The sequence below is a fragment of the Lampetra fluviatilis genome, chromosome 2 (assembly GCF_964198595.1).
Source record: "Lampetra fluviatilis chromosome 2, kcLamFluv1.1, whole genome shotgun sequence".
Lineage (NCBI taxonomy): Eukaryota > Metazoa > Chordata > Hyperoartia > Petromyzontiformes > Petromyzontidae > Lampetra > Lampetra fluviatilis.
Genome location: NC_136276.1, coordinates 10963230 through 10976264, shown reverse-complemented (window position 1 = coordinate 10976264; position 13035 = coordinate 10963230).

Below are 13035 nucleotides of genomic sequence, written 5' to 3'. Positions count from 1 at the left end.
CCAACTGTTGTCACCTTCTCATCAAGCTGCTTGGCGATGGTCTTGTAGCCCATTCCATCCTTGTGTAGATCTACAATCTTGTCCCTGACATCCTTGGAGAGCTCTTTGGTCTTGGCCATGGTAGAAAGTTTGGAATCTGATTGATTGATTGCTTCTGTGAACAGGTGTCTTTTATACAGATAACAAGCTGAGATTAGGAGCACTCCCTTTTAGAGTGTGCTCCTAATCTCAGCTCGTTACCTGTATAAAAGACACCTGGGAGCCAGACATTTTTATGATTGAGAGGGTGTAAAATACTTATTTCCCTCATTAAAATGCAAATCAATTTATAACATTTTTGACATGCGTTTTTCTGGATTTTGTTGTTGTTATTCTGTTTCTCACTGTTCAAATAAACATACCATTAAAATTATAGACTGATCATTTCTTTGTTAGTGGGCAAACGTACAAAATCAGCAGGGGATCAAATACCTTTTTCCCTCACTGTATCTACAAGTATATTTAAGGAGTTAAAACTCTTGTCCTTTTCACAAACACCCCAGTCTAACAATGTTTTTTGAAGTTTACACTTGTAGTAAAACAGTAAAATTCCATAATAAATAATAATTGTATAAGGGTTTCTCTCGCTTCATGCGGTAGCAGATGCTTTGCCAAAAAGAAAATTGACGCACAAAGCCAAACCGAAGGTGAGAACTGCATGCCGAGTAGCGCACACACGACACACAATGGTGTCTCAAGCCTGAGCCGAAAGTATGCGTGAATTCACGTCGCGCGGAATAAATTTTTGGGTACAAATCGGCTAGCCGCATATTTGTTAAAACCGCATAAAGCTAGGGAGACCTGTACAGCTCTTTGTCAACACTGCTGGGTGGATGTCTCCCAACACTCAAGGTTATGGGGTTTTGATCATACTTCACGATACCGATCAGTGGTGGGTTTGGAAAGGTGTTGGGTAGGTGGGGGCCAATCACGGCCGGTTCAAATATCACCTCGTCGCTGATGTGAGCCGTGGTCAGGAATTGAACTTGGGTAGGGTTCATTGCACGTTAACCATTGGGACACTGTGGTTCAATATTTAATGCAAAATTCTCAATATCACTCATGCCTGCTATTTATTAGTCTTAATAAATGCATGATGTGAGTGAGTATACTCGAAAATGTGTTTTTTTATATCCTGTATAACAGAGATGCTAGATTTCGCATGGACACTAACGTGGGTGATGTATTCTTAAAAAAGGACACTGACGTCAAGGGATGTTGGTAAATTCCAGGAATGTTCTCGCTTTCGGCATTTTATTCTCATTTCCTATGGTAGGTAGAGCTAATTAGGCATGTAACGCTTTACCCCCTGCGGCAATTCGATGGACTCGCATGATTCGAGACCATTAATCGATTTAAAAATCTATGTTTTGTCTAGTTTTTGCTGTCTTGATTCTATTTTCTTGATCAGTCTTGTTTGTACAGTTTTAATCCCTGCCCCCCCCCCTCCACCTCACCATACCTCCCCCCAGTCTCCCCATCTCCAGGGATCACTCACGTTAGTGGCATGTAATTGTAAATGGTAAAAAGGATAAGCAGCACCGAGGTTGATAAGCCATGTATTGTGAATTAAAAGATAATTTCCTTGGGCAATTTCAACCTTGTTCACATAAACTACATATCATGAGTATTTGATTGGCAACCTCACCCGTTGGATTCGGTGGAGTGGTCTGGAAGGAGGTCTCAGAACAAACATATAGCGATTATCTTCTGATATAAATAGGAAACCACACTTATACAAACATCAATTTCCACAATCAGTATCTTCTTTAGAAGAAGTGTCCAAGTGGATATTTATACATTGCGACTATTGTTGCTTAAGTTGATTCGTAACTTGATGTAAAATACATTCAAATCTGCTGCTTTACTAATTAGTCCATGTGGCCTGTTATGATGCATGTCATCTTTACGGACAGAGGGCATGCAAATACTGCAGAGATAATTTACACACGTGGAGAAAAGTGTTGCACGTTTTGTATGACGCCAGTCACGGTGCTAAAGCAACCTCCAATACTTGTGAAGACGAATACATTATATTCTAATATAAAGACAATAAAATCATTATATTTTTGTTATTGATCACACTCAGAGCCATCCAAAATGCCATTGGCTATATTCCTAATAATGTGTTTGATGTGTTTCGTCACAGTGATTTTATTGTTACTTCTTCAGTTTATGGTAATTACAAAATTATGACAAATTGACTGGCATACATAGAAATTATTAGCTAATAATCCCAAAGGTGGATAGACGTGAAGTTGTCTACTGATAATGCACCCTCTTGGTTATGAAGCAATGAATGGGTCAACTTTAGTGTTTGAAGTATGAAAGGCTACGTCGTGGTGGTATTTTGAATGTTGGGATGTGCCGAATAAATATGTAAATCTCAGAGCTCTCATACACAATAGTTTTCTGTATGCATAATGACAAAGTCGAATGCATTGCAAATGGTATGGACAAAGTGTGAATTGTATTTCAAAAATCCCACACATTTAGTAACAACATGTTCACAGATTGATGGAATGTCATTTTACCATTGTCACATAAGACACAATGAAATAAAGGTTTATTTGATGTGATTGTGACATCAGTTTTTCAGAAAATAATCAACTCGTGTTATATAGATTTTTGGACAAGCGAAGCTGTAGGTGTATCGATTTGTTGGGGTTCCTTATTTTGCCAATATTTGTCTCTCACAGATTGACCACGTTTTGGCCAGAAGTCAGAATATAGAAATAAAAATACTCAAAGAAGGACAGGGGAGATCTAATAATGGGAACTGTAGTAAAGGTTAATCACAGCAGGTGTCATATTGATAGATTGTAAGCTTTGGATAATCTTTAAAAAAGTGACGTACAATTAGATTTGCTGAACCAATCCAAGAGTACCTCAAGTTTTTTAGCACCTGGACAATTTGCAATTGATTGACATGTATCATACGATATATAGACAGCTACAATTATTGCTTTTGGATTTATGTAACAGATTCTTAGCACCTGAATTGCGGCAAAAAAATAGCTGATAATGAAATGTTACAGTATTCAAAGACTCATCATCCGTATGAAATTGATGAAAGGTTTATAGACCACATCGTTTACATCAATATGTGGTTGTGTATAGTTAATTGCACAAATTGAGCAGGGTAACCACTTGGTACAGTTCTTTAAATAGTCTTTTTTTTTTAAATCCACACGTTCACATTTTTATTCTAAAATCTGTTGCCATAGACATATTAAATAATTAATTAAACATTTTGGACCCCCAAAGTAGATCCAAATGAAGGTACGTTTTTTTAAACACGCATCAGATAAATGCCACAAGGATCAAGTAAATTACATTTTTTTGTGCTCAATATCAAGTGATGTCTACCAATGTAACATGTCTGATTTCTCAGAAGACTGCAATGCTCACATGGTGCTCCACAAATACGACTTCACCAATGCTCACACAATACGTTAAATACATGCATGTCAGATAAATTGGTACTGTTTGATAATGCTCTGTTTAGCCGCCAGTGAAAGTATTGGACCTGTTGGCCAACCATTTATCAGAATTACCCATTGACAGCATTGAAACTATTTTCCTTTTCGTAAATTATATTTCAGCTGGACTGTCTCAATCTATAACATAGTGAGAGTAAGAATATGAATTAAGTTTAATTCGGAAACACGTTGACTAAGGACATTCAGCATGTGGTGGTGAATTAGAGTAAAGTTAGCTGCTCACAAGTTTTCTGTAATTGTACATTTGGTCAATGGCAGTAAAACATAGTTTTAGCTTTTTCATAGGAAATGATGAAGGTATTTTTTTCGTTACGCCAAAGCTGCTGTAAGAGGTCGCACAACTACTCAAAAAAACCTCCTCCTATGCCAGGAAAGGGGCAAAAGCAGAGGACCTTGAAAAACTCACAAGCTTGAATTTACACAATCGCATTTTGGCATCCAGAGGTAAAACACTTGAAATTTTTACTTAAAACAATACAATGTATTCCTGTGTATGGTACAACAAAAGCTATTGTGGGAATATGTCCATAAACTGCCTCCTAATTTCACAGATGCTCTGGCACTGGGATGTCATAGAAGGCGACTACAATATTTCTTCCTTGGCTGGAAAAAAATAAATGTTCCTCTGTGCTTTTTTATTTCATGGCTCCTGGAAACCTTTGACTCGTTTTGCCAAGAGCTACTTCTATATTTTTAAACAAATTCGATTTTTTGTGTAGACAGGATTACGTACAGTATATGCATTTTCATGTTTTATGAAACGTTGAAATGTGATTGCTATATTCAATATAGTTCCATCAGTTCAGTGTTGAGGCACCTCAATGCGTATTCTTGTAGCTTACTCTTAGCAAAACTGCATTCACCCCCCTCCCCCGCCCACCATTTCAGGGCTTTTTCGTGGCTTAAGGCTCACATCTTGTGTTAAATTGGGTAAATTGTGTGTAATGAAACATTCTGAGGCTTCTGTGTGTCTTGCATGAGTGGGCACTATTGCTTGGCTGCTTGCTTTAATGGGCTAATCTACACATTATAGGTTGGTGGATCCAACTGGAGTTACTTAATAGCATTCACTATGGGTTTGTTTTATGATAAACTGCCCCCACACACACAGGAAATAAAATATTAATAACAAAAATATGTGTGCAGAAGGCATACCACTTTTACATCCTCAGGCAGTTTATGATACAAACTGATCGATGGTCAAATATTTTCTAATATTGAAATAAAACCATCTCACGGACAAGTTAATCTAATTTTGAAGTTGTGTATTTGTGAATTGTACAACTAAACGTGCATTCATGTAAATTCATGTTCATAAAAAACATGGTTATATTGGTTAAAAGCCTTCCTATGCCTTGCAGACGATCAGGGTTTGTTAGCTGTTACCTCACCGTGCTTACCAGCGTGAGTTGTTGAAAGGTGTCCCAGGACCGATTCTGATATCACACGTCACTGATGTCAGCCATGGCTGGGAATCAAACTCAGGTGATCAGATTCATAGTGCAGTGCGCCAACTATTGTGCTTCTATTTTTCCCCATATGAAAAGTCTCCATATCCAAAATATAAAACATCAAGGACGCATTGAATTTTGTGTATGCATATGTTGAATATTGAACAAAAAGTTACTTCTTTTGTTTACGGTTATTAAAATATATAATATTTCAGGATTTTTTTTGAAAATGTAGTAGACATTATCTTTAAATATGATCCATCATCTACACTTGTGAACCGTTTTGTGAGCTTGTTTCACACAATTGGCCACTGTAGGAATTGCAGTGATTTTTTTTAATGGTACAGTATTCCACACATGTATGCCTTTGAATTTGGTAATCCAGTTGTTTCACAGTAAATGATTAGCCTTGCATTGTAAAACATGGCAGCCTAATGACTGGTGATTTAAAAAATGGGAATCCTTTCAAACTTGTCATTGTATGTCATAATTCCGCTACACTGATCTTGCCGAATACAAATGATGAAATTGGTGAGTAATTGTGAGCATCTCACTTGTCAGCCTCTTGTGTTTTTACAACACTGTGTTACTTTGTTCCACATGGAAAGTGGCAGTCTATTTACTTTTAAAAACACAAGAAAAGAGGAGCCAAATATAGGTGTTGGGGATTTACAAACATTGCTGGTATAAATGCATGTGAAATGTCAGACATTTTAAGTGTTTGTGATGTTCATTGCATAATTTATCTGATACTCATGCTGCTTGTCTGATGATTGGAGTGGTGATTTATTTCAGAATTTCTTTAGGGTCTTTTTCTCCTACAGAGTAAAAACAAATACAGCTCATGACTTGATTATGGCCAAATAGGATGATGGAGGTGGCTGGTGTGAGTAATAACAGGCATGATAGATGGACTGAATATTTATATTAACATGGAAATACTGAAGTCATGTTTTCTCTTTATTACATTTCTGTGAGTAGGGAAGTAATTTTACTTCCAAATTTAATTTGATTTGAAATTATTTGTAAATGATGAGTCGTTTTTTTTAAATCAGGAAATTCCCCAATGTTCTTCTGGTAAACCAACGTTAAATGGAATGCCATTTTAATTGTACATACAATGTTTAGTTATTGGAAATCATGTTAACATTATAAAAGTCTCGTCATGGCCATCTGCTAATAAAAAAATGTTTTAAACCATTAATTGAGAACTTCGATGATAACTAGGACATTTTTTAAAAGCAGAAATGGCTTTTATTTGTGTTAGACTTGTGTGAATCTATGCAGGAGGGAATTCATTATGCTTTTCTGCTGCTGCTGCTGCTGCTGCTGTTGAGCCTGACCAGGAGAGATAGATTTAGAGTAAATACACTCCACTGGCCCTGCAAAGGGTGATTTTCTCATTGATCAACACTTTGACAATGTAAGTGGCTTTAACTGGGTGACCTATCAGAAGAAGAAAGCCAGTATATTTAAGAATAAGGCTCATCTGCCTTGTTAAAAGCTAAACCAAGTTATGAAAATGGTGTGCTTAATACAAAATATTGTGCCATATGATGGAGACAAAATATTTGTTGTGCAGTTTTTATAAAAAAAAAAGCAACCGTAAACATAACGCAACCTGAACCATGTTTTCATAAAATGTGCTTTTGATGAATAATTTAATGTTACCTTCGCTAAAAAAATATATGTTTCAGGCAATGCAGTTTTTAACCCAGTACATTGTATGGCTTAATGCTCAGTATATAATAAAGAGCATTTGATATACTTTACATTATGTGTGGTATTTTTGTCGCGTTTAATATGTATATATTTGACATTTTCAATGCACCCATTATGTAGTATGTAATGTGTATTAAATGCATGAAAATATGTTATGCAGTCAAGATCAGGGTAACATTATGGTCAAAGTTGTTGATGCCACCACACATCGCCAAAGCTTTCGTCATTCCACCAGATCACACAGCTGCTGCACAGCAGACACGCGACCTCCAAGGTATGCTCGAACAATATCCCACCTCACAGCTCTTAGGGCTTCCCCCTTGGTCACTGGGTGTGTGACGAACACTTTAATGCTCGTCACGGCAATTGGCCCTCACTCAACCGACGCACATGTCCCACCCAGCACAACCGTTTTGCCTAATCGTATCTAAAACACCGACCTCCCACGTTTTCTTTTGGACTTCTGCATTGTTTATCCTGTCTTGCCATAACATTCATAGAATCCAACTCATACGCCTGTACTAAAATGCCAACAACATATTTTTGAGCTGCTTAGTTAGGGTCCATCTTTCCACATCAAGTACCCTTTCTTTTACAGTCAAGACTTAATTCTCATCTCTTGCAAAATGGTTTCCACTGCCCATCACACACGTGGCCTGCCACTGCAAAGTGTCTCTTGACCTCCTTCTCTCAGCCCCCTTCCATTATGGACATTACGGCCTAAGAACTCAAAGTCCTCTACTACCGCAACCCTTCTCTCCTCCCACTGTGACTTGCGCTATGCAGTAAATAATGTATATTGAACACAAGCGTCCGTCATCAGGTGGGAAAGCTTTCCCACCTGATGACGGACGCTTGTGTTGCGCCCGAAACGTCGTGATTTATTTTATTTTATACCTACGTGACTTTACTGAAAGAATCAAAGAGTATGGATTCCTGCAGTCACGAAAGCTTCAAATCAACATTTGAACATGTTATGTCAAAATGTATTTAATTGTCATACAATATTGTTACGGGGTATATTTTTCTTAGCATCATTTTCAAACCACTTGAAACACTGCTCTTCGCACTGGAGTGGCATGTGGTGGGAATTGCCATCAGCTACACACCATTCCACACGCACAATGATACCCCCCCTCCCACCAACAGTGTAACCCGTGGGACCACTTGTGGTGGCAGTCTCTACTGGAGACATTAGTACAAGAGATGCGGTTCATTGGAGCTGGAGTTCCAGGATTCCCTGGGGCGGGGTGGGGGGTTAGTGAGCCCAGTGTCGCTTTGGCCCCCCCCCCCCTCCTTCAGGCCATTTTACCATAGCCTCCATCTGGTCCAAAACGTCTAGAACTTCCAGCTGGGCCAGGTGGACACGGTTGTCCTTTAGAGGCCTTTACTTGGCCTGGCAAACGTTGTCGCCCAGCGCATAATATTTTCTTCCACGAGGTCCTCTTTTGTCTTTGGATCCAAAGCGAATGCAGCAACATTTGGGTAGGAGCCCTTGCAGTTCATCCTTATCTGCTTGGTGTCAACAGAGAAATTAGCAAAAATACTGCTAGGCTATAGAATAATTGTGAGCCTGAAGTTGGTTGGTTCATGCTTTTGAATATAATAATTATTGTAGCATCATTCCACGATTGAGGTATTTTATTTCTGCATAAACGATTAGGAAATAAGTCTGCTAATTTGTTCAAAAATTTGGATTGTAGAAAGTAGGACTTGGGAAATTAGCGCATTAACAAAAACTGAGAAAATATTCACCATCTCAGATATGGTGATGACGTTTTTTTAAAATAAATATAGAAACCAATGACATTTAAATACGGGACATAATTGAAGAAAATAATATGAATAAATGAAGAAGGCTACAAAGTTGGAATTTGACAAAAGCAAAAATCATGCACAACTATTTTCCTAAATAGTTGGAAATATCTGTGAACAGGACTGGAAAAGACAACAGAGTATGCATACCGAATACAAACATGATTGAAGATGGAGCAGGATCAAAATGTTGACGAAAAGAGGTGAGTGTGTGATAAAATATTGGAATGCTTTTGGAAAACTGAACTCAAAATAAAAAACGCAGCATACCAGATTGCATAAAAAAAGCCTTTTTTTTAATGAGTTGCTTGCTATGACATGATGAAGAAATCATGCAACACAATCGTTTGCCATAAATCATGCCAAAAGTGTATGCTCGGATATTATGCTGAGCTACAAAAAGAGGAATTACATGGGTGAGAGAACAAATGCTAGTTCGAGACATTATATTGACTACGAATAAAAGTAATCAAGGTTGGGCAGCACACATCACTAGACGGGATAATGGTCGGTGATTGGAGACCAATGATAGGGTGGCAGGAAAAAATAATTTGGTACGGAGGAATTCGATAAGCCATGAAGCTATTTTTCACAGATGTCCAGTAAAAAAAGGAGGGGACATACCTGAAAGGATGTTCACTGCTGTACGTTGAACTTGTACGTTGAACTTGTACGTTGAACTTGTACGTTGAACTTGTACGTTGAACTTCTTTGGCACCGTACGTAGCCAACCGTGCTAATCGGAGGTGCATCATCAGCATTGCGGAGAAGACGCGATGAAAGTATGCAGAGTTGGCAGATGGATTGTTATATCGCCAGAACATAAGATGTTTCGATTTAAAGCTTTCGTGACTGCATGGATTCATATTCTTGGTTCTTTCGGTAAAGTCACGTACTGTAGAAGGGAAATAATAAATATAAAACATAATGAGATAAAATTCTCACGACGTTTCGACCACATGGCTGCTTGCGTTGTGGCCGAAACGTTGTGAGAATTTAATCTTATTATGTTTTATTTGTATTATTTTATTATTTCCCTTCTACAGTACGTGACTTTACCGAAAGAACCAAGAATATAACACAAGACGTGGCAATCGCTTTGGGAGACCTTCATCTAGCAATGGATGGAACAAGACTGATGATAATCTGGCTGTTGTGAAGCAATTACTGTGAATGGCATTTTGTTTTAGAGACTACCACAGCTTTACAACGTCCAACAGCAATAAACATTTATTGCCGTAATATATTTTTATTGACGATCTTTATTGCACTATAGCTTTAGCTAACATATGTTCCCACAATCCATATAATTTTACTGTGTATATTATAATTAGTAATTGTATTCACGCTGGCAATGTACATAAACAACACTAATTTAAAAGCGAACTAAATAACGATTTTAGCGTGGGTGTATATATTTATTTGAAAATACAGTCGCATTCTAAATAATGCCTTGCCTATACTTATCCAGCTTATAATTGAGCCGATCAAAGTAAATGTATATGTGTATTTATTGTCATTTTATGAAACATTAAGCCATGTCTATTGGGTCCACATCAGTGGAAAATCAATCGGATTCACCTGTGATGCACAACTGAGGTTGCTCACTGTTGGACAGCAACTACGTGGCTGGATACATTTAAACGTCAAAGTATTGGAAGAAATTGATGTTCACATAATTAATTCAGGCAAATGTATTGCAGCAGCAGACGGGCAGAAGGTGAGACAAATCCATGCATAGGAAACGCATTGTTAGCTGCATTTAATGAAGCAGCCGATATTTGGACAAATGTGAATAATGAAACGCAGTGTTAATATTTCAATGTAATTATATTATGATGTGAGCGTAAAGCATGAATGTGGCCAATGTAAGAGAGAAAAATAATGGGGATTTAAAGAACATGTTTTTCAGATATATTTTTTTTAAGTAAAAAAAATTATACGAACTAGGGCTTAAATTGTCATGTGAGACGTGACACTGCCTATGTAGCATCTAGACAAAAAAATATTTGTTGGGTTTCTCAAATATTTACAATGTGAAACACTGTGAAACACTGTAAATTCCATGGTCATATTCACAATTTGAAAGAATGGAATTATTGTATATAGAATGGTTTAGAAAATAAGTTACTGTTAATGTGATCGATTAGCACGGTTGGCTACACACGCTGATTCAGCAATACAAACGGGACAGGAGTTTATTTTTGTAAGTTTGTTGGCAATAACCAAAGTATTCAGTAAAAACAAAACAATAATCAACAAACACGACGTAATAATGATATTCAGCTATAGGCTAGAATATTCAAGAGCACATTTGTATAATGAATAATGTATAGTGGTAATCATTGGTTTACATAAATTAGAATATTACCATACTTTTTGTTTTTTTTCGGTAAAGTCACGTAGGTTAAAAGAAAACAAATACATTAAATCACGACGTTTCGGAGGCAACACAAGCTTCCGTCTTCAGGTGGAACCGTCACAGCAAAATTACTGCATCAAGATGTAATGTATTTGTTTTCTTTTAACCTACGTGACTTTACCGAAAGAAACAAAGAGTATGGATCCTTGCAGTCACGAAAACCTCAAATCTAGAATTAAATATTACCGTTCGTAAATTTGAAATGGTCAATATGTAGTTTAAATCTGATAAATTTGAAATGGTTAATATGTAGTTTAAATCTGATAAATTTGAAATGGTTAATATGTAGTTTAAATCTGACGACGAATCACATTCGTCAATAAGACTGCCCTCGTAGGAAAATATCTAATAGGCAACGTTTTCAGGCAGTATTCCTTCATAACGCATGGACGTTTCATCCATGTGATTGTACAGTAAAACCTTGGATTGCGAGTAACTTGGTCTGCGAGTGTTTTGCAAGACGAGCAATTTTTTAAAATAAATATTAAAATTTGATAAACGAGCGAGGTCTTGCAATACGAGTAGTACGTATACGCTTTGTCTGCCGAGCGTCACGTGATCACAACTGATATACGAGTGCTTTGATATACGAGTGCTTTGGATTACAAACACGTTCTCGGAACGAATTATGCTCGCAATCCAAGGTTTTACTGTACTTCATTTTAAGGCAGTGTTATTGACGAATGAGATGAATTTTTTATTTGTGCTTTGTACATCCCTGCCAATGCAGCATCACCAAATAATGTGTCTAGGTTAATCTTATTTGTCGTTCCAATTATGTTATGTGCCCTACTTTAGAGGCTTATATGGTTATGTTTATTTTGATTTCCTGTTTTTTCTTCCTATCAAGTTGCTAAATGTTATTGTTGTTGAAGAATATCCTTAAACTTATCCGTGACAAGACCTTTGATTAGCACGATTACGTACGGCGCGAAATAAGTTTAACATACATACGTACATTTGTGTGGTTTTGTCAGGTGATGGAGGGTCTGAACGACACATTTGGCCAGATCATCACGTGGCCTAACACAACAATCTATTTTTAATTAAAACACTGCCTTGTTGAAAAATACAATGAGCCAATGTTTTGTGAAATGGTTATTTATTCTTCAACACGGCCCCGTTTGTCGACGCTAATGTTCTGCCAATGCGCTCCTTGAAATGTGATCGAGCGTGACAATCGAGGTTCATATTCCACCCGTCTCCACTGACTTGTACTCGTGAGTTTTACTGCAGAGCCTGGAACACACAAATAGCGCGCGGGTCGACTCAACTCTCAACAGCGTGACTGAGGCTGAGTTGTAAGTCGGTGACATTTAAATGTCAAAACATTGGATTATTTCCTTTGCAAAATATAGTGGAATAATATAATGGGTTGTCATTCATATTTATTCTAAAGTAATGGACAGAGACATTTAAGAATCATAATAATTACAAATGCATTAAGTCGTGCATTATATTAAATGCGCCAGTGTCATTGTTTGCACATTATTGTGAGCAATGCCCTTATGATGGATTTCCAAAATCAGAGATCGCATGATAACAACCATTCTAGATTTGAAGCTTTCGTGACTGCAAGGATTCATACTCTTAGGTTTTTTAGGTAATGTCACGTAGGTAAAATAAATATATAATAAGAATAATAAATAACAACCATATCTGACTGTTGTCAGAAGAGCCCGCACAATAGGTTCATTTAAAAACTTGTGCTGTCAAAGAGGAAAGGCGAATCAGATAGTGAAAAACATTTCTACGGTATGCCGTGATTTAATCTAGATTGACAGCATTGAGGATGTATTAGTTAATCCTACTTGCAGTATTCTTCGTTTCATCAGATTGTCCTTAAAAAAAGCTATTTTAGATAATTGCGATAATGATAGACAAATTATTTAATTCGCAACGAATTGCTGATTATATTCATTGAGTCATTTAACATGTAAAAAAAAATATATACAAATTAAATATACTATCAACATTGCAGCTATATGGCAGGGTACCACAACCCATTGTTTGGTCAGATATTTCTTAAAATAATACTTTCAGAATCATTATGGTTACCGACATTTTTCAAGTTTGATTTTCA